This window comes from Rhipicephalus microplus, chromosome 5, assembly GCF_043290135.1.
Source record: "Rhipicephalus microplus isolate Deutch F79 chromosome 5, USDA_Rmic, whole genome shotgun sequence".
In the NCBI taxonomy this organism is placed as follows: Eukaryota; Metazoa; Arthropoda; class Arachnida; order Ixodida; family Ixodidae; genus Rhipicephalus; species Rhipicephalus microplus.
In genome coordinates, this window is record NC_134704.1 from 33,830,113 (window position 1) to 33,856,175 (window position 26,063).

Genomic DNA, 26,063 nt, shown 5'->3' on the forward strand with positions numbered 1-26,063 from the left:
TTATGACGGCCATTTATAAACATGCACTAAAAATCAAAATCGTGGTACATTGACCACTGCCACTGCAAAGGTCCACGTACGTGTTGCACATCAACTTCTCTTCAGTCAAAAAATATCTTAGTAAAAAAACTCTGCACTTTACACAGGCTGTTGTAATAGATTCTTGGGAATATTTTTATTCACTAAAGGATTCACCATATATATAAAAAAACTGACAGCAAAAAACGTAACCGTAAGATGACCTGATGCAGTAAAGCGGTTGTGTTGTTGACAGAGACCAATATTAATGGTTGAAAATTTTCTGTGCTACGTTGTCGCAAATTAAATAAAAATAAAAAGAAACTAAATACAACAAACACTTTTGCGTCGTGTCACCATGGTTAATTCACCGCACGTGTGGGTGGTTTCATCTGAAGCGGTCGAGGGTGAGCTCATAACCGCAGCGCAGCTCTACAACAAGGCACAGGAATTTACGTAAGTGCGAGAGGCTTGGAGCACTTCGCGAACGCAAGCCAATATTGCCGCTCACGCAGCGGGAAAAAAAATGCTCGCTGTATGTAAAAAAAAAAGAAGAGCAATAGTGTGGTCCACAACATTCTCGAACCTGTCTGTGGCCTCTATTTAGGATTTTAGCTTTATTTTCCCTTTATGCATCGAAATGCTTGCTGTACTACAATATGCTCATACTGAAAGTGAGGATAACCACTTTTGGCCATTTATATGTCGAGTTGCTATAAAACATTCTTGCGTACAGGAGGCTCATACACATCGCTAGATAGAAATATACTTTTTTAGTTGTTCTCTCCGCAAGCAAAGTGCGCTGTAGCGTTCATGAAAGCACGAACAGCGACCAGCCTTATTCAACGCTATTTGCTACGAGTATATCTGCTGAAGTCAATGTCCTTCAGTAAACCTCTAACACTGAAACGAAAATCCTCCTACCCCCCTTCCCCTTCCCCCAAAAGCGAAATGCAGTTGTTTACTTTATTACCTAAGTTGTTTTTTTTTTCATTTCCTGAAGTAAATCGGGTGCAATGCGAATATCCAAATGTGGTTGGTCGTGTCACTACCCAGACGGAAGGTAGAAAAGAGTGGGGCCCCAGCACATCTATGAAGGTAGCTTAGACTGGGCTACATGTACGATAATACCAGCGTTATTTGGTTTCGTTTTCTCGCTTTTTCTTCTTTTTCATTTTGTTTTTTTTCTTTCGCCGAAGCCAAAGAATGCCGCATCTTTTCTAGACATACATATTAACCTGACGGAATTCCTGCGAGAGCCTGCGTAGACGTTCTTAAACAATGGCTCGTATTAACAACACAAATCGTTTTTCACAAATGTGAGACGCTGCTCTTTCGATTTGGCACAGCAAAATATGACTCCCTCAAATTTCACAAATAGTTGGGCTGATGCTAAGGGTAAGAAGGTCGCGCTCCACTTTTGTAATCTAGTTGCTGAATGCATGCGACCTGCCTTGAGTGGTGCAGAAGTTGTATTCAGATAACGTGTGTCTATACTTCACACCATAATTCTTTTTTGTTCGAGTGAAATATATCATGTGAGAACCTCTCTGTAATGACTCCAAGCACGAGTGTGACGGTATTAAATAAATAGATAAATAAGTAACTTAGGCCTTGTGTAACGCAACATATAACGAAACGTCATTTCTCAGTTTGCTCTTCCACTGACAGCTAGAACGACAATCGGAAGACCTCAGCGATTTCTTGACCAGTGACGTTTTCGGAATCTGATACTCTGAGCCTTTGGGGTTGACAATTCGTACAATCGAAGAACTCTGCCTGACGTGGTCGATATTCGCAGTGTGTTGACTAATCAAAGAACGTTCGACTGCTCTGTAAGTCGAACAGGGCTGACCATAATAACGAAAATCACTTCCTGCAGATATTTAACGAGCGAAGCTAAACGTGCAGCTCCATTGTTTATCCGATGGTTCATTAAAGCGTTTCACATTAATTGATTACGTTTGTCCAGGAATCTCAATAGGTGCCACTCGTGTGTTGCGTTCTTTATTTTTAGCATACCAGCAGCGATTATAGTGAGATGACCCCAAACTTTGTGACACATACGCTTCTGCCAGCGGATCAATTTTCATGTTGAATTAAACCGGTGGTGAGTATCGGCACTTTCCCAATTTTTCTGGCTCACGCGCTTTGAGTTTTGGAGAAAGCAGGACAGATGCACTTCCGCTTCGCCTAGCCATGCACAGATTGGCTAATAAGAAACCACAACAACAAAAAAAGGCTCACGTTTTGTATAGAATACATCCGTTGCTTGGAGATTTGAAAGTAACAAAAATAACAACTGCACGATATCGAACGTCACGTTATCTTTAACGTCGGAATTTTCGGAGCCCTCCACTACGGCGTCTCTCATAATCATAGGGTGGTTTTGGGGCGTTCAACCCCGCGTATCAATCAATCAATGATATCGAACGCTGGCTTCGCCAGCAGTAGCGATTACGCAGTTGTTCGTGAGCATGTCTCCCGAACGTCACGCTACACGCGTTAACTCCAAGGCTAGAGATTAGCGAAAAAAAAAACCCGAGTTCACTTTTAAGGTATAGCACTGTGTCACACTAAGCATTATACGTACCTCACAAAGTTCTCGGGGAAATATCTGTGTGTTCATTAGCACGAGGTCATCTGATACCACGCTACGGGCGAGATTGAACGTGCGACTACGAAAATGCGTTTTTTTGCACGGACTACTCGGTATTAAGAACGTGTCTTATGTGAGGCTGAATCAGCGTCGGACAATCCGCACTGAAATTACGAAATTAACCTGACTGCGCACTGCTCTTCCACTGACAGTCGAGTAACGTGTTTGGCCAAGGGAACTATTTGCACAGTCCAAGCGCGCAAAGCACTCTCAACGCAATTGTTCGCGGTTTCCATCACATCATATCGAAACGCTGGTCTAGCTAATATTAGGCGAAGGCTCACTACCACATATTGCGACACAAAATACCTTTCCATCGCTCCGAAGTTTAATTATGACGCTTCGCAACCATATCTGTCGTACGCAGAAGTGGCGAAGTTAACCATTAACCCAATTCGTGCCCCATACCTCTTCGTTCACACATCATCATCATCATCATCATCATCATCATCATCATCATCATCATCATCCTGACTACGTCCACTGCAGTACAAAGGCCTCTCCCATCTTCCGCCAGTCGACTAGGTCCTGTGCTTGTTGCTGCCATTTTATACCCACAAACTTCTTAATCCCATGTGCCCATCTAACTTTCTGTCTCCCTCGAACCGGCTTGTTTTCTCTGGGAATTCAGTCAGTTACCCTTATTGATCAGCGGTTATCCTGTCTACGCGCTACAAGCCCGGCCCATGTGCATTTCCTCTTCTTGATTTTAACTATAAAATCTTTAACCCAGGTTTCTTTCCCGATCTACTATGCTTTCTTCTTGTCTCTTAAAGTTACACCCAATATTTTTTACTTTCCATTGCTCGCTGTGTAATCCTCAATTTAAGCTGAACCTTCTTTGTAAGTCTCCAGGTTTCTGCTCCATAGCTAAGTACCGGCCAGATGCAGCTGTTACGTACCTTTCTCTTGAGGGATAGTGGCAATCTGCCAGTCATGATTTAAGAGTGCTTACCAAATGTACTCTACTCCATTCTTGTTCTTCAAGTTACTTTAGTCTCGTGGTTCGGCTCCGCGGTTATTACCTGCCCTAAGCAGACAGTCTTTTACAACCTCTAGTGCACTATTACCTATCTCGAAGCGCTGTTCTCTTCCGAGGTTGTTGTACAGTACTTTTGTTTTCTGCAGATTAATTTTAAGGCCTGCCTTTCTGCTCTCCCTGTCTACTTCCGTAATCATGATTTGCAATTCGTCCCCTGAGTTACTCAGGAATGCAATGTCATCGGCGAAGCGCACATTATTAAGGTACTCTCCATTAACTCTTATTCCCAACTCTTCTCATCCTAGGCCTCTGAAAACCACCTGTAAGCACGCGGTAAATAGCGTTGGGGATATTGTATCTCCCTGCCTTACACCTTTCTTGATTGGTATTCTGTTGCTTTCTTTATGAAGCACTATGGTAGCAGTTGATTCCCTGTAAATTTCTTCAAGGATGTTTATTATATGCTTTGTCAACGCTCTGATTCCAGAGTGTCTGCATGACTGCTGATATTTCTACTGAATCAAACGCCTCCTCGTAATCTATTAAGGTTATGTATATTGGTTGGCTGTATTCTGAGTATTTCTCTATTTCTTGATTGATAGAGTGTATTTGGTCGATTTTTCACGTATGCAGTGTTTTATTACCTGCACCCATAACGTTTTGTGGGCCCTCGATGTGGTGCTTTTTGAGCATATTCCAAACGACAACATTCATTGGAGCAGCTTTGTTACAACATTGAAGGACATAACAATTTTCACTTCAGTGCCGTGTCTTATTGATGATGATAAATAAAACTCTATAGTGATAATGATGATGAATAAATTAGTATTGTAATCAAATGATAATAAATATACACTTAACGCGTTGTTCTTTCACTTCCTAAAATTCGGAACATTGAGGACATTTAATCAGGTTTCTTCAATACTTTCCATTAGGGCCCTTCAATAGCTTATGAAAATAATTGACTGCCTTAAGAAAAGTATTCAACGGCCCTGAGAACAGTCTATTTAGAGCACGTGAAATATTGAAACTCTGCACTCCAAGAATTATGAACAGTATGTATTTTCGATAATTTTGGCAATCGAACATTCACGTTATAAAAGAACTGCTTTTAAACGTACCATTTTTCTTTTATCCAACTTTCGAGTACATGTTACAAGTTATTTTCTTCTCTTTTTTGACGCAGGACGGGCAATAACATGCTAATGTCTTACCCTAATATTGTTTCCTGACGTTATCTACGTGACATCAAAGCCAATTTTCTTGATGCCACGATTATAGTTGTTGTCAACAGAGGCAGGGTCTCGCCACTATCTTGCAACAAACATAGCGTTATTTCACCAAACCCAATTTAACCATTTCCTAACACTAAACCCTAAAGTTGTTTTCCGGTTAGCATATCCTATCAAGGACAAGCACATCTGACAAAAAACAAAGGTTTACAAATAAATAAAAGCCACTCCCCTTATGCGAAGACCTCGGAAAAGAAGCCATTTTCCTTTGGGATTCTTAACGTCGTTTGCTGAAAATGTATGAACGTCATCGTTCCAAAGCCTCTCGAGTGTCGTAAAGTGCCAGGCCTAACTGTTTACGAAAAATGAAAAGGAAAATATGGAAGCAACTTTGATCCACGAGCGGTCGCACATACGGACCTCTTAGGAAACGGCGTAGCGTCAACGAGATTCAGCAATAGGCATGAAAAGCTAGGCAAGCAAACCACCTTATAGCTCTCCAAGCCAAAAGTGCGTGTTTATTCTGCGTGGCAGACAGAGACCGCAAACAAGAGCAGCGTAAGTTATATGGGCCGTTCCGGCCAGCGCGCCGTTAAGCCATGTGTTATCGAGCTACCCGTTACTTCGACGTATAGTGCGTGCAGCTATACATGCGAGTTCCATGCAGAAGCCGCGTAAGACAACAAAGTCTGGAAAGTGGACGCTCAAGAAACAGAGCAAGAGTGAGAGAGAAATGTTTATTGAAACAGAAAAGCTGAGAGGTCCGCCTGAGTTTATGTTCTAGCCTGCTACTCAGCGTTAGGAAAGAAGAGGGGGAGGAAAAGAAAGTAGAGAAAGAGTATGTTGTTGATGATCAGTAAGGTTGCCATGAGGCAAGACCTTGGAAAAATTTATAGTCTCTTGGCCTGCGTGCAAATGCGAAGTGTTCCATGCCGATACACTGAGTATGCAGAGAAAGCCCGTTGAAAAACAGCCGTGACGTGCGGCGTGGATAATCTTACAACCTTTAGCAACAAGTAATAACTTCGTGTTGAAATACGGTTTCTACTTTGGTGCTTGAAACTGCGCACTTCTTGAGCAATGAATGCAACGACGTACGTCCTTCAGATGGCAAGGTGAGATAGTTGGGTGGTGTTCATGATGAAATTTTGTGCTGTGCGCACGAGTAAGATGCGGCCGTTCGATCAGGGACACAAGGTGAAGTTTTTTTATCGGAGTGTTTTTTTTCCTGGCAGTGGAGAGTGTGCCAAATGTTGCGGTTATATACGTTTCAGTGATTACGTTCTAGTTTTTCTTCCTTTCTTCTTTTTCTTATCGCTTTCGAAAATGAACTGAAGTTGGAGTAGATGACTGTTCTAGTTGTTTCTTTTTTTTCATTTTTCTGTAATTAGTGAGCCCTGCACGAAGTTGCATCTTGAGCGATGACATTATTTTCCCACCTATATATTCATTTTACGGCACTCTGAAAGCAACATTCCCGTATACCTAAGGAGTCGTGTCAGTTTATTACAAAGGAGCGATGGTCGTTGCTCCTAGGTGATGGTAACACGAACAAGACACCCATGCAAGAGACTTACGGTGAAATTGATCTGTCAAGTCCGGTTCGATTCGGTCAGATTAGGTTCGTTCCGTTCTCGTGTGACAATGTCTGACTGGGACACGCTACGTCGCTTCGGTTAGCCAAATCAGACTATCATGTTGTTTTTTTCTTGTTCCAGCTTTTGCCTGCTTCGTTATAAAATTTCGAATTTTGCAGGTGTCCAAGCGTTGGTAGAAAGGCACTTACATGACCTAACCAGTAGGATAACGTAATTTTAATGACTATACTTAGAAAAACATGCACGTACCATCGTAATGGTCATGATGGTATGTGAAAAAAAAACGAGCGTTAAAGAGCTCGTTTCACAGAAATTCCGGCGTCGGCGTTGGCATCGGCGTGGGTGTCAGGGTCAGCGTCGGCGTCGTTGTTTGCGAGTGAAAAATTATGATCTTCTCCCGTGACGAAAACTTGAGAAAGGTGCAAACAAAATGATAGAAATATCCAGGTCCGAAAGAGGTTCGAACCCACGCTGTCTGTGATGATTGCGCACAGTGTTTCGTGTCTTTATGCCGCGGTTCGGGCAAGCACATAGAACTGAAGCAAATTAGTTGTTCAGAAGGCGACGCACACAAGGCCAGATCACGCTATCAAGACCTGCACTTTTGAGGGCGAAGCCCAAAATTTCTCCATTTTTTAGATTTATATATGAATGCTTGAGGCATCGGAGTGCTTCATAACGTACATTGAGCGATAAAAGACCGGGGTAAGGCACAAGAGAATTCTTGTTCACTGTTGGAGAAAGCATTTGAAGAGCCATTATCTATATCTTTTACGTTTATTGCAGCGTAGGCGAGAAGCTTTGTAGGTTTAATTAATTAAACTAATCTATAAGGATCTAAGACAACAGGACTAAACAGAGCGAACGTCGTGATTCTTTTACACAGCGTGATCCATGCTGACTAATTCACGCTGCATAGATGTATTACAAATTAAGGTACAAAGTACCAGATTATGCGAACCCACGTATATCACCGGTTTTAATTCATAACAAGTGATCAGTGAAATAATAACATACATGTAAGCCCTTAGCAAAACTTTTATATCGCGAATTCACTTCCACGCTGATTGCCGCGTTCTTTCCGGAAGTTATTTTTCGCCCAATTTCTCTCTCAACGTCACCTAATCTTACACACGAAGCGAACGGGCACCCGAGAATCAAGGCCCCCGCCGCTAATCCCTTCTCGCACGAAAAATAAGCTGCCGGATTATACGGCTTTTTAAGCAGTCATCAAAGCAAAAACAAATAATAAGGATGTTTCTGTGGGAGCATCTGCGCCGTGTTTACTTTCAACGCTGTAGAGCGGCCTTTCATAACAAGCGTCGCGAAGACAACAAAGGATGTCGGAAAGGCTTCCCATGAAATCGCATTAAGAGATGAAACGTTGAGATGTTTTCACAGGAAAATATATCTTGTAGTCAAAGGCCAGAAAAACAATGGCTGACGCTTTGTATATGATGGCTTTACGGATGTGAAGACTTTCAAAGATAAATTTCCAGATATCTTCATCCCTGCTTTTCATTGCCCTCTTTTTCCTTCCTTCCTTCCTTCCATCCTTCGAGATATCTCTGTACGAGCTGTTATTTAGTCCGTATCACATATAGCTGCGTTGTGGTATGGCGGTGCCCCGATAACATTGCTTGAGTGAACAACTTTTTAGCATGTGCTGCTGTGGTAATGTGTGACCTGCGAAATTGATGCTGTGAGGTTCAGCATTTGTTTGGTCTTGTTGTAATTGACTTGTTGCTCAGAGGTTCAAATTTATATCCCCTCTGCCACTCTAGTATCACAATTTGTACAGCACTCATAAAAACGTGTTATTAAAAAGCAAAATTTAAGTAAAAGACGTACAGAAAATTGAAACAAATTAACAATATAGATGATTGGCAGTGAGAGCACCTAAGGGAGATCGGATCTTGATTAAGGTGCCCTCGAAAGAACCAGTTAGATGTGTTCAGAGCGCTCGGTTTCCAGACGAAAGCACCACACGTCTACGGTGCGGTCTGCAGCGCTCTAACACAAGCGGTCGAATATACGATAACAGTTTACTTCTCACTTCAGCTGTAATATCGAATGTGAAAAATATCAGCGTCCACATAATCTATAGCTTAGAAGAAAACACACGTTGCCCTTTCCAACAAACAACAGATTCAACGTGATTTTGCCTATGATGCCCTCTCAGCACCACTTGGGTTATGAGACACGCCGTAAAGAGTTAAGTTTACGAGATACGAGTACTAAAGTGGACGCAGCAACTTCAGAGAAGCACAAGAAACGCAAGAAAAGAAGGCGAGAGTCGAGTTCTTCGCTTGATCTTAAAACAAATTTGATCTTTCAGGGTGGTCGGACGCGAATACGCGGATGGAGCATGGAACTTGTGTCAGATGACTAATAACTTAAATAAAGTTAGAAAGTAATGAAACCAATCTGATGTCTACTTGCTTCTGTGCTATTTAACGAAATCTCTCGGATGCAGATTTCTAGAGGTACAACGTAAGTAGGGTTTTCGCGGCCTTAAGAAACAGCTAACATGACATGCTCTTTTTTTCCCTGTTTCTTACGCGCAAGCTATTTCTTTCATCCACCTTTTCTCAACTTCAGGTTTGTAGCTTTCGCACACTCAGACAGCCAACAAATTTTATTCGGGTCCCAAAGAACTACAGAGTCGTAGTTGAGGGCCGTGCCCACATTGGGGCCGGAATACCATGGTCATCCGCCCGTTCGCGGGCTTTTTGGACAGCCCTTAGACGTTGCTGCAGATCGCCGCTTTTGAGGGCTTCCTCCCAGACCTGTTGTTTACTAAAAGAGGCATTTTGTAACATCTATCCTTGCCAGAGAATGTGAGCTAACGAGCAATAACGCCCTTCGTGGCACTCAGGGCAGCGTAGATTGATTTCCGGAGCAAAGCGACTAACTATTCCTCTCGACGCGAAATATCCTGTCTGTAACATTCTTAGGGTAGAAGATTGAGGTCTATATAAGCTTGGGCGCAAGAAAGAAAGAAAGAAAGAAAGAAAGAAAGAAAGAAAGAAAGAAAGAAAGAAAGAAAGAAAGAAAGAAAGAAAGAAAAAAAGAAAGAAAGAAAGAAAGAAAGAAAGAAAGAAAGAAAGAAAGAAAGAAAGAAAGAAAGAAAGAAAGAAAGAAAGAAAGAAAGAAAGAAAGAAAGAAAGCCACGACGTGCAACTTCGGCCGAGGTGCCTGCCAACGTGTGAGACAGTTACCGCTCTCGATAAGAAACGACAGACGCATTCACAGGATTCTCTTTGGAGCTCTCTCACGTAACTACACGCATACATTTATATTATTTTCACTCGTTATTTTATCTGGATGGTCAGGGGAGGAGAGTACGTACACGAAACGTAGATTTCCATGGCACACCGAAGTGGCGGCCTACCACGCGTGCGGAAGTAATCACCCGCGCACCAACTACCAGCGAATTGTCTCGCTTTCCGCGTTTCTTACTTACGCAAGCTAGACTGTCAGAGGCTAGCAAGAAAGCGAAGCATCGCGCATCGCTATCTAGCGTTATATGAATTCAGCAGGTCGGTAACATACGTGTGCAAATGGCGCCTTTCCTTGGGCGTAGCGTCTCAAGGCGTTCACGTTCACACATATATACAACGGTATGCGCCACGAATTCGTCTCAACGTCAGTTCTCGACACTACGCAACGCCCGTTGCCCGACCACATACATATGTAACAGGCGAAGCAGCCGTCAGCTGGGCGAGCCTCATAAAATATCCAACAAAGAAGGCGTGCCCCGCGGTAAGTGTCCGGAACGCCCGCGCGAAGCTTGCCTCGTCACGACGTTTGTTCTCTCCGGGCATTCTCGCCGTATTGCCCGAATCCCATTTCCACATGCGCGTACGCTATAGTCAGTACCGCACCTCGCAATGACGCTGCCGTTTCACTACAGTCAACATTATGAGTTCCTATCGCGTACTCGTGCATTTCCGGCAATGCACTTCGCAGCAGCTGCGTCTGTGAGGTCAAACGAACGTCTTCACAAAATTTTGGCAAATCCCACGTACCTAGGAATCGAGGTTATGCGAAGCATGCGGAGAGAAGGTGACCATGTTGCCTTTTTTTTTTATTAAGCAAAACGTCATGAAATGACGCTAAATATATGTACAAATGTTGCACGCACAGATATATATTGAAAATTTGGAGATGTTTATACAACCACTTGTTTGTACTTGCACAACGATGCCAACTGGAACATGCGTACTAGCAACACCAAAAGCTGATATGAAGCGCTGATACTCGCGAGGATGCTCACCCTGGACAGTGCTAAATAAATCAACTTCAGTGCATGGTGAATAACCAAAATTGACGTTAACCAGACATGACGGCTATATCAAAGGAATACACATGTTATGTTTATAAAAGTGGGTAGGCAGCACTGCAACCACTATTCAGGTTTCACGGAAATTAGCGTCTTTTTGAAAAGTAGTTCCGAAACCTGGCGTAGCTCTTTGGTAAAATGCTTCAGTGGCACGCAGAATGCTTGGGTTCGATTACAGCTGGGACCCTGACATTAATTCTTTGCATTCGTCGGGTCGACGCTACCGATGTCGGGTATTTCTTAACGCTCGCGCGTTAAAATTGCCCACGTGTGTTCTCGTCGTTCCTGGGTAGACACTAAGTGTCATTCACCTGTGGCACATACCCGCATACCAGTGGCACACACCCGCCCGTGGGTATGTGCCACTGTTTGGCGGGATGTGTTTGAGGACGTACGCGACGGGATTGTGACATTATTCATGTCTTGACCAGCACATCACATTCGTCAAATTATCTTACCCTCTCATGATAATTCACTCCACGTTAAGGGGGTGACCACGAGAACACACGAACGTAAGCGGACAGACAGACAGACAGACAGACAGACAGACAGACAGACAGACAGACAGACAGACAGACAGACAGACAGACAGACAGACAGACAGACAGACAGACAGACAGACAGACAGACAGACAGACAGACAGACAGACAGACAGACAGACAGACAGATAGATAGATAGATAGATAGATAGATAGATAGATAGATAGATAGATAGATAGACAGATAGATAGATAGACAGATAGATAGATAGATAGATAGATAGATAGATAGATAGATAGATAGATAGATAGATAGATAGATAGATAGATAGATAGATAGATAGATAGATAGATAGATAGATAGATAGATAGATAGATAGATAGATAGATAGATAGATAGATAGATAGATAGATAGATAGATAGATAGATAGATAGATAGATAGATAGATAGATAGATAGATAGACAGACAGACAGACAGACAGACAGACAGACAGACAGACAGACAGACAGACAGACAGACAGACAGACAGACAGACAGACAGACAGACAGACAGACAGACAGACAGACAGACAGACAGACAGACAGACAGACAGACAGACAGATAGATAGATAGATAGATAGATAGATAGATAGATAGATAGATAGATAGATAGATAGATAGATAGATAGATAGATAGATAGATAGATAGATAGATAGATAGATAGATAGATAGATAGATAGATAGATAGATAGATAGATAGATAGATAGATAGATAGATAGATAGATAGATAGATAGATAGATAGATAGATAGATAGATAGATAGATAGATAGATAGATAGATAGATACGCTCAAAGTCGCTGAAGTTCGCTAAAAACGAGCACTTAAAAAACGAGCACAACTAGAAGAGGTTCACAAAAATATAAAAAAAAATGTTTCAGTGAAGATAGAAGCGAAGTTGTCACAATCTCTCACCGATTTACTGAAGTCCTAACAACAAAGACTGATACGGATGAGGGTAACAGAAAATATATGAAGGTTCATCGGGCAGATGCGCGTATGATTTACTATCCTACTCCGGAAAGAGAATTTATGATTTAAAAAGAAAAAAAGAATAGAGAGGAACGTGATATCACAGCGGAGTGGGTACGACAATCTGTTGCAATCAATAACTAAACCCGGTGTATTTGAGGAACGGGTGATTAAGTTGAACTAATGCGCTCAAGCTAACAATGAGCTGCTTTTTTGAATTAATAGGCGAGCGACGTCGTACGGGAGATTTCGCCTTTCATTTAAATGAAAACGACGTTAAGCGTTTCCACTGCAATTTATTCGTCTGCGACACCAGTTTGCTTCAAGAATGACCATGTTATATAGGACCCTGATATATAGGTGGACTTACATTATTCGGATGTGTAGATTGCAAAGAGCGGGACGTTGCTGAATAATCTTACACTGCGAGCTTCAAGAAGGCACGGCTTCAATTTTCCGAAGCACTAGTTGACTTCTCTAACTGCCTCACAAGTAAAGACATTCCAGGTTCAGGTCAGTTCATTTTGGGGCAGTCGCCGACAAGCGACAGCTGACGCAACTATAACCTTGATGAGCTCAACTTCAAAAGAAACATGAAAGAGTATACAGATCTGCAGCGAAGATTAATGAAGGGTCTGTTCGGGAACTGCTAGTTAACCTGGAATTACCAACTTGGCCGTCTTTATACGCCGCCAAAACGGCATAAATGAAATTTTATAAAAATGTGACCAATATTATGTGTGCGTCATGCTGTGAATGTTCCGCGCCCGATTACTGATGAATCTGAGCTACCAGGATGCGGCACATGCAAAGGTGCCGAACCATTTATCACCACAGATATGAGGAAATTAAATGATTGCCCTTGTTTTGAATCGATATGGCTCCATCTTCAAATAACTACGAAAAAAACGTGTTCGCATAGTTCCGGCAATTATGCCTTAATTTACTTTTCACGTGGTATAACATAAACGAATATTTCCTCGCTCTAACAAAATCTTGACGTGACACAAATATAAGGCGCAGCGTCCAAAAACCAAAACAAACAAGAAAAAAAGGTCAGAGTTACTCAAGCGGTGTAAAGAAATAACGGAGGCGTGTAAGCGACATCACGGACCATCGGATGCAGTCAGCTAGAAGAACGGATGCGACAACATTCCTGGCGACGAAACAAAAGAAAACACCGCAAACGTTATACGGTCCGCCATTGTTAAGGTGTCCGGTCCTGTTGGACGCGGTAAAAGAAAGCAATAGAAATACGCACAGTATACTCGCAAGGGCGAGAAAAGAGACACGGGCATAAACGTCCCCATCGCGTAAACAACTTCTGGTGGGGCAAATAAATTGCGAAGAGATATTTTCTCTTTTCATAAGCTCCTGGCAATGCCGCTTTGACACCTTTACGAAACGAGACGCTTCTCCGCACTCGCCTTTCACGCAGACGCTTGCGTATGCTGCTTGTAGTTGTACACAATAAAGAGGAACAGGCTGTGGGAAGCAGAACGAACCTCCAACGCCGCTTTTTTTTTTTTGTAATATCACTGCACATAAATAGCTTGCTTCACTTTTCTGATCCTATCGGTTTGGTTTTGTTGTTCCCTGTTCACTTCAGGATATGTGCGTTCAGTCGGTGTCGTGCCTCTTCCTTTCAATAGGAAGGCCGGATAATGGCGATCTCCGGCAGCATCTTGCATGAAAGGCGTTCACACCCGCATGATTATAATGGAGAACCTCCGCATGCTAATCTTCTTTCTTTTCTTTTTGCAAGACTTCAGGCGCGTGTATCGTTAGGGTTACAAGAATTTTTTTCCTCTCATCTTTTTGCCGCCAAAGCCAGCAGTGCTCGAACGGTGCTGGTGCAAACGAAATATGGCGATATTGCGTTCACCGTACCCTTTCGTTCCAGAGTTCACATTTCTTATGAACACCCCCTCCCCCTTCGCCCTACTTTATTTTTTCTGGACTGAAAGAAGCTCTGTTCTGCATGTCAATGGCAACGTACAGGAATGTCGATAATGTACGACAGCTCCTTTAATTTGCCGTCTCGTCATATCTCCACCGTTAAAAGCACTGATTTTTTTTTCTTTTTTGTCTTTTTTATATTGTCGGTCGTTAGTTTTATAGCCTGCAGTGATTCTACAGAGTAACGTGTTGTCATCTCAAAGCAACTTCCTTGTGTCATCTCAAAGCAACCCTTCAATATTTTTTTTTTCACAACGTTATGTTTTGTCTTCTTTTTTGCGCTGTCTTCATGATGCTTACAACAGTCTACTTTTGTGGCGTAGTATACTTACTCTGCCGCCCTTCCCATACATCAAGCATGATTCACACAAAAAAATACGTGGTTTGAATGGAAATTGAACGCAGGTCCTTAGTGTGTTTGCTGAGCATTCTCCACAGAGCCTTGCTGGTGCATGAAACTTTGCGACAAGACCTTATACGGGCACAGTACAACGTAGATTGCGTAAAGAGTTTATTTTTTTCCTATTTACTCACTCACTCACTCATTCACTTTACCACGACCAAAGTTGGTCGTTTTATAATACGGAGTTTGGTGATGATCCTTCTGTTTATCATAGCTACGAGAGCAAGATAAAATATTGCGGGAGACACAATGTAATTACCACCACGATAAAGAACGAAAAATCAAAGTTTATTGCGGCAAGACTTGAGTTATCCCTCGAATTATTGGGACTGGAAGCGTCGTCCGTCTTCATTCCCCAAAACTGCATAAAGCATGTGCAGGTAATTGAAAAAGAACTTACGGGAAACGGTGCAGGCTCTGAAGACACACAAAAAGGAAGTGCAAGACATAGCGTGCCGTAAACGCATTCTCATCTAAGGGCTGAACAGATAAAACGAGCGACGTTAGTCTTCAGTAGGGGGCGATAAAAATTACCTTGACATAATCAACGAACAAAATAAAACAGCGGTATTGCGGTGTTTCATACTTTTTTTCTGTAGTTTTGCTTGTGAAAATCAGGATGTGATTAAGAGACATGCCGGAGTTCGGTACTCAAAAATAATTTCGAACCCTGTGTTGTTCTTCAAAGTGCAAGTGTACCAAATAACGCAGTTGTTCCGGGATTTCATAATTTTAAACGTGATCGCCATCAAATGAAATCGAACCCACGCCTTTGCGCCTGGTTACATTAGTCGGTAAATAACTCTGGCGGGTGGCGAAGAAATGCAACATGGGGCATTATTTTTTTTAAAGAGCGATATGCTAGCAGTAGCACACAACGACACAACGAGAAAATCGCGCCTTAACAACATAGGCTGCGTATTCGTTTTCGAATATGACATGTAGAACATTCTCTGCCGTTCAATAGAGTTATTTCTCTCTCTCAATTCTACGTAAGCGATAGCCCTTCTATCAGCACTGGGGAGATTGTGTTCATTTGCGTGTGTTTGGAAGATATAGTTCGCAATATATGAGCAATATTTCGACTACTAAATGAGGTAAATGTGTTTCTCTATATGCTAACATGAACTGGTACGTGTAAATTGTGTGTTATCGCGTAGATGCATTCTGCTCGTACGGTAAGCGGTATAGGTATAAATAAACGTTTCTATATAGGACATACTCCTCGTGCACTTTAAAAATGACACAGCTGGACAGCTATTGCAAAATTCATGCTGCTACAAACAGGTAGCGTGCCGAAATCACCATAACTAAATGATTGTCAGCAGTCTGAACAGCCTTTTTTTTACTTTTTTCATGGTTTTTTTATTAACAAAGAAATATGAAATGCTTTGGGCATCAAATTAAATCAAACTCTTTCTCAAGAAGAGAAAGGAGCTGGCGAAAAAGGTTTTAACGCTTCAGCTTGACTGGGCCGAATCGCATGCAAAATGTTTGGACAGTGAGCAGCACTGACATATGTACTTAGTAGCTTAAGATGAAACTAGGAACTGAATAATTACGTACAGGTGGCAAATAGGGTCACTTTCAAAGCACTATAAAAAAAGACCAAGCTACCGCAAATTTGTAGAACAATTAAAGCAGCGAAACTGGACGATTTCGAAGTCCCATCTGATCGCTTCTGGGCTTTTGCAAGGCTTTAACTAAGTCACGCTAAGTTGTTTCTCGGTGTGTTCTCAGAACAGGGGGCTTTGAGTTGAAACGAAGGCAGTCCTAGAGATAAAACGGATTGTCTCCTCCTTCGTGTTAGGAGGTGCAGCCGTAAGTAGTGGCGCTTATTTAATTTTTTGAGGCACCTACCCGTTTATAATGATGATATGCTCTTTCAGTCACACATTTTACTTTGAGTTTTCACAACTTCGCCGTTAATAACTGCAAAAAAATATATATTTCAGCATAAGCATGTATCAGCCTGCTCCAGATCGTTCAGAGCACGAATGCGTTGAGTTCACTTAATTCGAATAACAAAAGAAAATAAAACTTGACACGGACACGGGCCAGTAAAGGTGGCGCGGCGCACCGACGACATTCTGCGGAGGGAAAACAGTGCTGACGGACGCGCATCGAATCGGCTCGGCGCAACTGTTAATTAGAGGGCCGGACGACCCGTTCGCAAAATTAGCGTCTCGCACGGGAACACGCCTCGAGAACAGGACAGCATGTCCGCGAGCGAATGTCCCGGTTCGTTTCTCTCTCTCTCTCTCTCTCTCTCTCTCTCTCTCTCTCTCTCTCTTTCGCGTTCATTTCTCGGGCAAAGGGGAGGCACACAAGACGGGCGGGGACGGAGACTGAAATACGTGGCGCAGGGTTGTCGGGTGCACGTAGAAATCGACGAGCTCTCCGTGCACCCGACAATGGTTCTCCGAGAAGCCTTTCCGCGTGGCGGCCGGCTTTGTCGTCGCAATAAGCATCCCTTCGTAATGAACTGGGTTCGCTGCTGAAATCACGTGGCAGTGCCGAATTTCCCGCAATATAACATGTACGTATGTTCTGTTCTCACTGGCTTACAGTGGTGAGGTTGAGCTTTATAACACCTGTTGTGTTTTGTTGAACAATGCGTCGATATCACGTAGTCACCGGAAGTTGTGTTCCTGTGAACGGTAAAAAAGCCCCAACGATCAAAAAAAAAATTCAGGATATCAATGACGCAAGTGTTTTCATGAATGTGTAAAATAGGAAAAATGTCAGTTTGGTGTGGCTTCACTTGCGAGATTAGGTCAACTGTATCAAGTAATGCACAAGTACAGCTACTACTCACAATCACTAGTAGTAAACTTTGAAATATATCATAAAAGTTAACGTTTCCAAATAATTGTAACATTTGTTGGTTGCACAAAAACAAGTGCGGCTTTTTTAAAAAAAATGAATATATTTTGGAATTCCCTATATTTAAAATTTTTACAATAATTATGCGCTTGGCTGTCGTAATGCTTGCATTTATAATTTTTGATTCACCAAATTTATTTATATACTGTTAAACGAACACAGCATAACTAACAGCATATAAACGAACCTAGCATAACCCGAAAGGTTTTGTCCTCTGCTCATTTACGCGAGCAAAACAAGCCAAGTTTCTATTTTTAGAAGCAATCTTGTTAATAGCGCAAAAAAGATGGTTTACACGTTCTTATTTATCGTAAAGGCGCCTACATACTCACTCTCAGATTCCAATCACTCTCCCCTAATGAGCGCTCTAATTTCCAAGCAGCTCGGAAATTGATAAAAATGCAGAAACAAGATGAAGACAGAGCAAACACGTGACCTCACTTAGTAAACCCGTAGCGCCTCGGTGGAAAACCTTCAGGCCCAGCAAGGTTCATCATTTATATTTCTTTTAATGTCAGTGTTGAAAACAGTTTTCTGACAATTTAAAACATATTTTTGTTAGGTTACAGCAACGAACAGTTCAGTTTACGTAATGAAAAATTTAATTTTCACCGTTTCAGTGTGACAGCACTTGCACAGACCCCGGAGACACATTTTCGCTGTCAGTGTTGTCGTCATGTTCTGTATGAAAACCAAATTGATAACTTTCCACTGCGCGTCATATGCTCTAAATGCGTGGAAGAGCTAGGAAATGCTGCCAACTGGGACTGCTCAAAAAGAGATGACACACGCCAGCCGACTTCGTCGGGCTGAAAACCGTAAAAGAGTGCTGGCGGAGGGGGGGGGGGGGGGTTCTTTCGCGGGTGGGAACTGCAAACAACTTTGATAAGCGAGCACAGTCGCGCACGCTATCTCTGCAGATATTAGCCCGCAGCTCATGGTTTTGTGCACATGTGCTCTCAGGTATCACTTCACACCCATGCAGCACACAGCTCAAAAGCCACTTCACTTGCTGGTTCGGCCGAATCTCTTTACGCCTACGTTTTGTAGAATTACGTAGGGTCGAATCCCAAAAGAGTTATATGCTAGCCTTAGTTCTTATAATATTCCAATTTGTTGCTATCGCATTAATTATTCTCGCTCTTGCGCAGAAACTGCGACTTTTTAAATATGTCTTCACTTCAACCTTCTTTACTCTGCATAGCTTCAGATCTATTTCAAGCACTACGTATATGGCATTGCAGCGTTGGGGGTACAGCCAACTAATGGCATGTCGCTTTTCAATACTGCCTGTAGAGCGTGCACCGCCACACTAACAAAACGCTTGCAGAAAAGTAGCATAACTGACCCAAGTGCGCAATGTCGCGGTGTTGCCTCTAAAATTTAAACAGCAAACAAACGGCACATCGGTTTTCAATACTGCTTGTAAAGCGTGCACCGCCACACTAATAGTATGCTTGCAGAAAAGAAGCATACCTAACTTAGGTGAGCAGTGTAGTGGTATTGCCTGCAAACAACCAACAAATGGCATATCACTTTACAAGTCTGCCTGTAAAGCGTGCACCGCCACACCAACAGCATGCCTGCGGAAAAGTAGCACACCTAACACAAGTGCGCATTGTTACTTGTAAAGTCTGCTCCGCCACGTTAAACTAACGCTAGCGGCGAAGACATCATGTAACATTCTCGCAATGTTCCGCCATCACTCCTAATTTTACACAAAGAGACGCATATCACGTGAAATTGTTACCTGTTAGCGTGCGCAGTCTCATTAGAGTAATACTTGCAGTGAAGTTCCTCTATTTCTATAATTTTTCCTGTAAGCGCATGTGTAGCAATACGTTAGTGATTCCGCCCGGTCTTATGGCGAAGTCCCTGTCGGGTATTCATACGAGAAGCTACTTGCGCTAGCACATGCTTTGCAAAAAGTGAACAAAAGGAAATAGGTCATAAGGAAGGAAATCGGAGAAATGACCGTCATGCACTAATGGCAATTTTCCATCTCGTTGTTTTGTTCTTCTGAACACCTCTATAATAGTCGTACGAATGAGCACAAGTGTAGATCCTTAAAACAGACAACAGCAGTTCGTGGCCTGCGTTGTCACTTGCGAAAAGGCATAGAAAAAAAAAAGAAACTGCGGTACAACAAGCGAACAGAAAAACAAACCCAGGAACAAGAACACTGCCATCGAGACTTCACCGCAACGAAATGACAGGCAGGGCTCCAGGTTTTCGATGAATATTCCCAGCCGCTCCTCCGAAATCGTAGTTGCGTGCAGACTCAAAGCACCACGGAACGATCAATATTTCATGATGGTCGATTACGTCACTCGACATAGCACGCTCTTGTCGTAGTACTCGATCAATGAGCAATTTCATTCCAAGATTTCGTTCATTTCGGTTCAATTCCGCGTGTCGCATGGTATTGAACCGTGTGACACGCTTTGGTATTGCTATTGATATTTTTGTGTGCTGGGTATTGTTTTCTGGTTCCGTCACTAATAACGCTTGCGTTCGCTGATGCTGTTTACCATTTGGCAGCTCCTTTGCCAAATGACACATTTAGCATCACAGAAGACTCGTACGCACTCTTGCGGATGTCTTCAACGTAAGAATATTTTTTTTCAAACTGCTCTAACTCATTGTTTATTTTTCTACCTATTGTATACTATCATCGTCCCTTCACAACATCAACTCCCAAATACAACTCTTGATTTTAGAACACTACACAAACGTAAGTCGTATTACCCGTGGGTATAATACTGGGCAACACAAAATACGCTCTTCCCCGGGTGATCAAAATTTTCACAGCCCTCCACTACGGCGTCTCTCATAATTATATGGTGGTTTTGGAACGTTACACCCACCATTTCAATCAATCAATCAATCAATCAATCAATCAATCAAAATACGCTTTTACAGAACAGTAAGGACAAAATAAAAGAATAAAAAGCCTTTTCTGCCTATAGCATACGAATACACAAAAGCATACAACCTCAGTACAATCGCGAGGCAACAGACATTTCGCTTTTAAAACATCTCCGGCGTAAGCAATGTCCGAGACAGCCTCAGAGTTTTCAGCTCGTTGCGCTGTTCATTAGAAGTTTTTCCGCCTCTCCGAGCAGTAAGGCACGTCAAAAACGCGGGGGTTCATTCTCGGCAGCATAAAAAAAAGGCTGGTTCCACTTGCGTCATTTCGTGTTACGAAACACAACGAGCCATCGAAAGAAATATAGCGCGACAAGCATCAAAAACAGCGACGGATTGAAGAGTCTGTTAGCGCTGCAGCTAAACAAGCCCAGAAAAAAAAGTGTGGTACATTCGTCACCCCCCCTCTTAAGAGTTGATACTGATGACGTAGCAAAAGCTTACAACAGAGAAACAAACAATTAAGCACAAGAGTATCACGATACCGATGACATACTCACGAATGGCGCAAGAAGGTTTTTTTTTTTTTTGAGACGCGTTCATAACGTTTCTATATCTGTATCACACCAAGTCAGAAGGAGCGTTACGCCATGCAGTGTCTTGAACTTTGCTCAAAGCTCGACGTTCTGTAATTAGATATAGAGCAACCATTTCATTATTGCTTCAATATCATTCGACAGACTACTCCATTTCATCTCTTCGCGCACTGCGCCAATCACAGTTGAATGACAATAAGTAAACCTAGTCTCATAGATGTCTTTGCTCGGCCGCAACTTTCTAATGATAAAAAACTAGTTTCAAAACATCGGAAAGATTAAACAACTTTTTTTTTCAAATGTGTCAGAGACATTTTTCTATGGCAACGGCACAGTACACTGGCCAGGACAAGAATAGGTTTGCTTAAAAATATCAAAGGTTTCCTAAACTACGTACAAGATCGTCTTTTTTGGTGTCTAGAGCTGGGAGGCAAGCAACACCAAAATAATGAGAGTCTTCTTTAATTCCATTTTTGTTTAATCAATACTTAAGCGCTTTTGCATGACTTCAATAACACGGGGACTCGATAGACGTCTGGCACCGAGTCTCTTTAAAAAGAGCGGCTAATCTGGCAGACTGCTCAAAATATCTGTTTATGTTAAATGTGCTAGGAACATTTTCAGACTGTATAATCAAATGCAAACTCTTACGCATATCCAACATTAATTAAGGCAGGTTTTCTAAGCCTCTAATATACCACTCACAATTTTCTTTGTTCAGACTGGAATTTCGTCAACTAACAAATTACTCTGTGATGAAAAAGTAGTTAGAGTTAAGAGACAAGAATGTCAAGAAAAGTATAAAAGAAAGTCCCCTATACTTTTCTTGGCCCTCTTGTCTGTTAGTTTTATTCAAAGATGTGTCTTAAAAACTAACTCTTAATATTTTCCTTCTTTCGTTAATTTTTTTAGGTGAAAATAATTTTTTTTATTTCACGTGTAGTTCAGAAGTGCTGTTTTTTGGAGAAATATATTTAAAAATCAAGTGATATAGAAGTAATAAATATAAGAAATATTAAGTTTGAACTTGCAGCTGTAAACAAACTATAACCTAATCAGTAAAAAAAATAGTTGCAGCTACGCTGGATTGAAAAAGTGGGCGCATACTGCCCGATCACAAGAATATCAATTCAACGGTATTACGTCCGAAAACCACGATGCTATTACGAAAGGCGCCGTATTGATGTGGAGGAGATTAGACGGGAAATGGGGAGGGGGGCTTTGGAGAGTTCTTAACATAACGTGCATTTCAGTCTGAGTACACGGGCCTCATACATTTTTACCTACATCGAAAACGCAGCCACCGTGGTCGGTATTCAGTGCCACGACCTTTGCGTCAGCACACATTACGAAATTGTGGTCGATAACATTCGAGGCAGTAGGATTGGGCATGTTGGTATAACAAGAAAAAGAGTGCTTAACAGCGCAAACGACGGAAGGGGGTAGAAGAGACGAGACAGAGCGCTCTGTCTTGTCTCTTCTATCTCCTCTTGTCGTTTGCGCTGTTAAGCACTCTTTATCACGATAACATAAAAAACACTTAACTGAGAAAGAAAGACAAATGGAAATATACATGCATGTCTGCGAAAAAAAAGAGCACCGGCACTTTATCAAATTATTCGACACGTAAACGAATGTTATTCAGCCTTTGCATAAATATATACTGTGTGTGTGTGTGTGTGTGTGTGTGTGTGTGTGTGTGTGTGTGTGTGTGTGTGTGTGTGTGTGTGTGTGTGTGTGTGTGTGTGTGTGTGTGTGTGTGTGTGTGTGTGTGTGTGTGTGTGTGTGCGTGCGCGTGTGTGCGCGCGTGTGTGTGTGCGTGCGCGTGTGTGTGCGTGTGCGTGTGCGTGTGCGTGTGTGTGTGTGTGTGTGTGATTAACAGCCAATTTGATATATTTAGTAGCATCAAAAGCTTATATCTGCATGCCGAGTGCTTAGATTTAGGTTCTTGGTGAAAAACAACACGTGGTGAAAATTTCTACAACGACGTCACTTACAAACTTATCGTGATTTTTTTTAAACATAAGACCTCAGCAATTATATTATAAGCATTATAAGCTTTCCCGGCAAGCATGCCTGATTAGAGACTTTTCGTACGATCTCTCAGTCGTCGACAGCTATGGACCTAAATGAACTGTGCTAAGTCCTACCTGCAAAGCCTGGACGACGCCTAGTCAGTTTATCGGCAATCGCGCCGACTGGGAACTTTCCGTCTGTCCAGTCTGTGCAACTATCCGAGACAGCCGATGCTGGCTAGCAAAAATTCGATGCCGAGTCGGATTATCGTCGACAGCAGCCAGCTTGGAGCGATTGTACTCCCCCTCCCCTCACCCTCTCTCCGCGCAGAATCACGCATTGGTACGCTCATTCGGAGGCGGCTGCATTGTCTTGAGCGCAGGAGCTTAGAAAAACCGTGCCGTCAGGACTTAGGGACGGTAATTCCCGGCAATGGAAGCCCGGCGTTGGATACTCGCACCATTTTCTCGCGTGCCCTCACAGCAATATATGACAAATTCTGGACGAGCTTAGTTCTTTTCCGTTTTTTTTTTTTGCTAGAATTTGCTCGCCTTAAACAAGAAAGCCTTTTTTGTGCTCGGATTTCGGGTGGATTTATTGACATCCTTTCTGTCATAGAAATAACGTCTGTGGAAGAGAACTGGGGACGCGGTGTCGTCTTTTCCTCTGTCCTTGTCTATATTTTTGCACTGTCATCACTTCCCAAGTAGAAAAGAACACCACTTTTTGTGTTCCCCCTTTTTTTTACATTCTGCGCAGGCTAACTCCTAATCACTCCCATTTTTGTCACCCACATTCCGGCACTTCATACTGCAGACTTTTATTCATTTGTTCCTTTAAGTATAGTAAATTTGCAAAGCTTATTTTTGAGAACGGAAACGCCTGCTTTGCCTACCCGTGCGCTATGGTGCAGCTTACTAGCGCACAGCTCTGAAAAGACGACAATCCTTGCTACAGGGTCGGGTGGGTACAGTACGGGGTTCCGACCCCGAGTTTTTTACAGTATATATATATATATATATATATATATATATATATATATATATATATATATATATATATATATATATATATATATATAGGCACATAAAACCGCACGCATGAACGTACATAATAATGTTAACCACTCTCTGCCGCTCCCCTCTTCCTGTAAGATATTACTCTCGGTTAACAATACGGGTAGCTACAGCACGTGATTCAACAGCGTATAAATGTACGCTACGGCTGCACGCTACGCCAACCATCGTGTGACTGCGCAAAGTAACACATAAGCTAGCGTTGTTTTCTACGCAAACGACTGACACCTCCACCTAGGTTGTCTCAGGTATTTCTTGCACAATTCTTTGTGGCTGCAGCGCAGACGATTGCGCACAACCTTGAACATGTACAAGCTACCCTGTGACGTCATTCAAGTGGTAACCATATTCCATCACAGGTTGTAATCTAGTTTCCCCCCTTCCCCAAAAAACAATTATAAAGGATTTATTTCTAATGATGTCTTTAGTGTACATGGAAACCAAACGTGCAAATTAATCACAAAAGCCGAACGCTGCATGCGGCTGATGGCAGGTTATAAATCACACCACATCTCCTGGTCGCGGCTCAGATGGTCTGAGTGCTTTCCAACATAGCAATCATGTCTCCCTTAAAACTTCCACCCGCCTGTGGCGCGTAAGACACATGTTTGCAAGACCTGATAAATTATTACAGCTCAGCGGGGGATCGTTTCGCTATAAAATAGTGTAAAAAGAGAAGACGTAGAAAAGAGCTTCAAGTCATCAGCGTCCTCCAGTGAAACTCTTGTAATGGACGGCTATCGGAGTCATTAGTTTCCACGAAGACCCAGCATTCGCGGAGCACACGCAAAAAAAAGGTCTCGTCTAGAGACGTACGCACGGCCAAAAATAGAACGATTTCGGGACGAAAACTGAGTGCAGCAATTTTCAGTATTACGACAGCATTATCCATCTTTCTGTTTTATCAATCGCTACGAAAGCGTTGTCACCCTAATTTTTTTTTAAGAAATGGAGGGATTCATGCGGTCTCTTTTGAATTCGCATTAGACGGCTTGAACGCCGAAGCCATTTTCTTCCTTCTTCTCCTTTTTCATCTGAGTTTATTGCATCGATTCTGAACCCAAGCCCTTTCAAAGCGAGCCCCACCTGACGTCGTTTTTCATTGCCTCCGAGATCTGAGGCACTGCAAGTTTTTTTTTTTTTTTAACTCGCATAGCTTTCGACAGCCTCCATGTTCAACTTAATATTGTTATCTTCAATTCTTAGCTTAAATTATTAGCTTATATGATTATTAATAGCTAATACGAGTCATCATCAACATCATCATCATCAGCTTGGCAACGTCCACTGCAGGACAAAGGCCTCTCTCATGTTCCGCCAGTTAACTCGATCCTGTGCTTGTTGCTGCCAATTTATACCAGCAAACTTCCTAATCTCATCTGCCCACCTAACCTTTTGTATCCCCCTAACCCGCTTGCCTTTTCTGGGAATCCAGTTAGTTACCCATAATGACCAGCGGTTATCCTGTCTACGCGCTACATGCCCGGCTCATGTCCATTTCCCCTTCTTGATTTCAACTATGATATCCTTAACCTCCGTTTGTTCCCTAATGCACTCTGCTCTCCTGTTGTCTCCTAAGGTTACACCTACCATTTTACACCTACTATACGAGTAATAAACTCAAGTTAATGCAAGAAACATTTGGGGGACACTCAAGCTTCGCCTTTAAAAGTTGAACGCGATGGTGACATTCTGTTTCTTGTGCGTACTTCAAACACTCAGTGCATGGAATCTTTTCGAACCTGCTATGCGCCCGTCGGTGCAGTAATGTGTGGGCCTTTTGTAGTGGGTGACCAGCTTGAAATCATGAAGTCATTATGATAATCACACGTTCTGACATCCCATGGCAATGTACGCTTTTACCACGCAATGTTACTGCAATATTTCAAGTCGTCCTTTGAAGAATGTATACAGTACGCGTGTACTTTTA

General features: G+C 42.4%; 1 protein-coding gene across 1 annotated transcript in view; it reads right to left on the bottom strand.

Annotated features, from left to right (window-relative positions):
• The window catches only part of Tusp (WD40 superfamily protein Tusp), a 177,216-nt gene that overhangs the window by 104,272 nt on the left and 46,881 nt on the right, over positions 1–26,063 (bottom strand). The window lies entirely within an intron of this gene.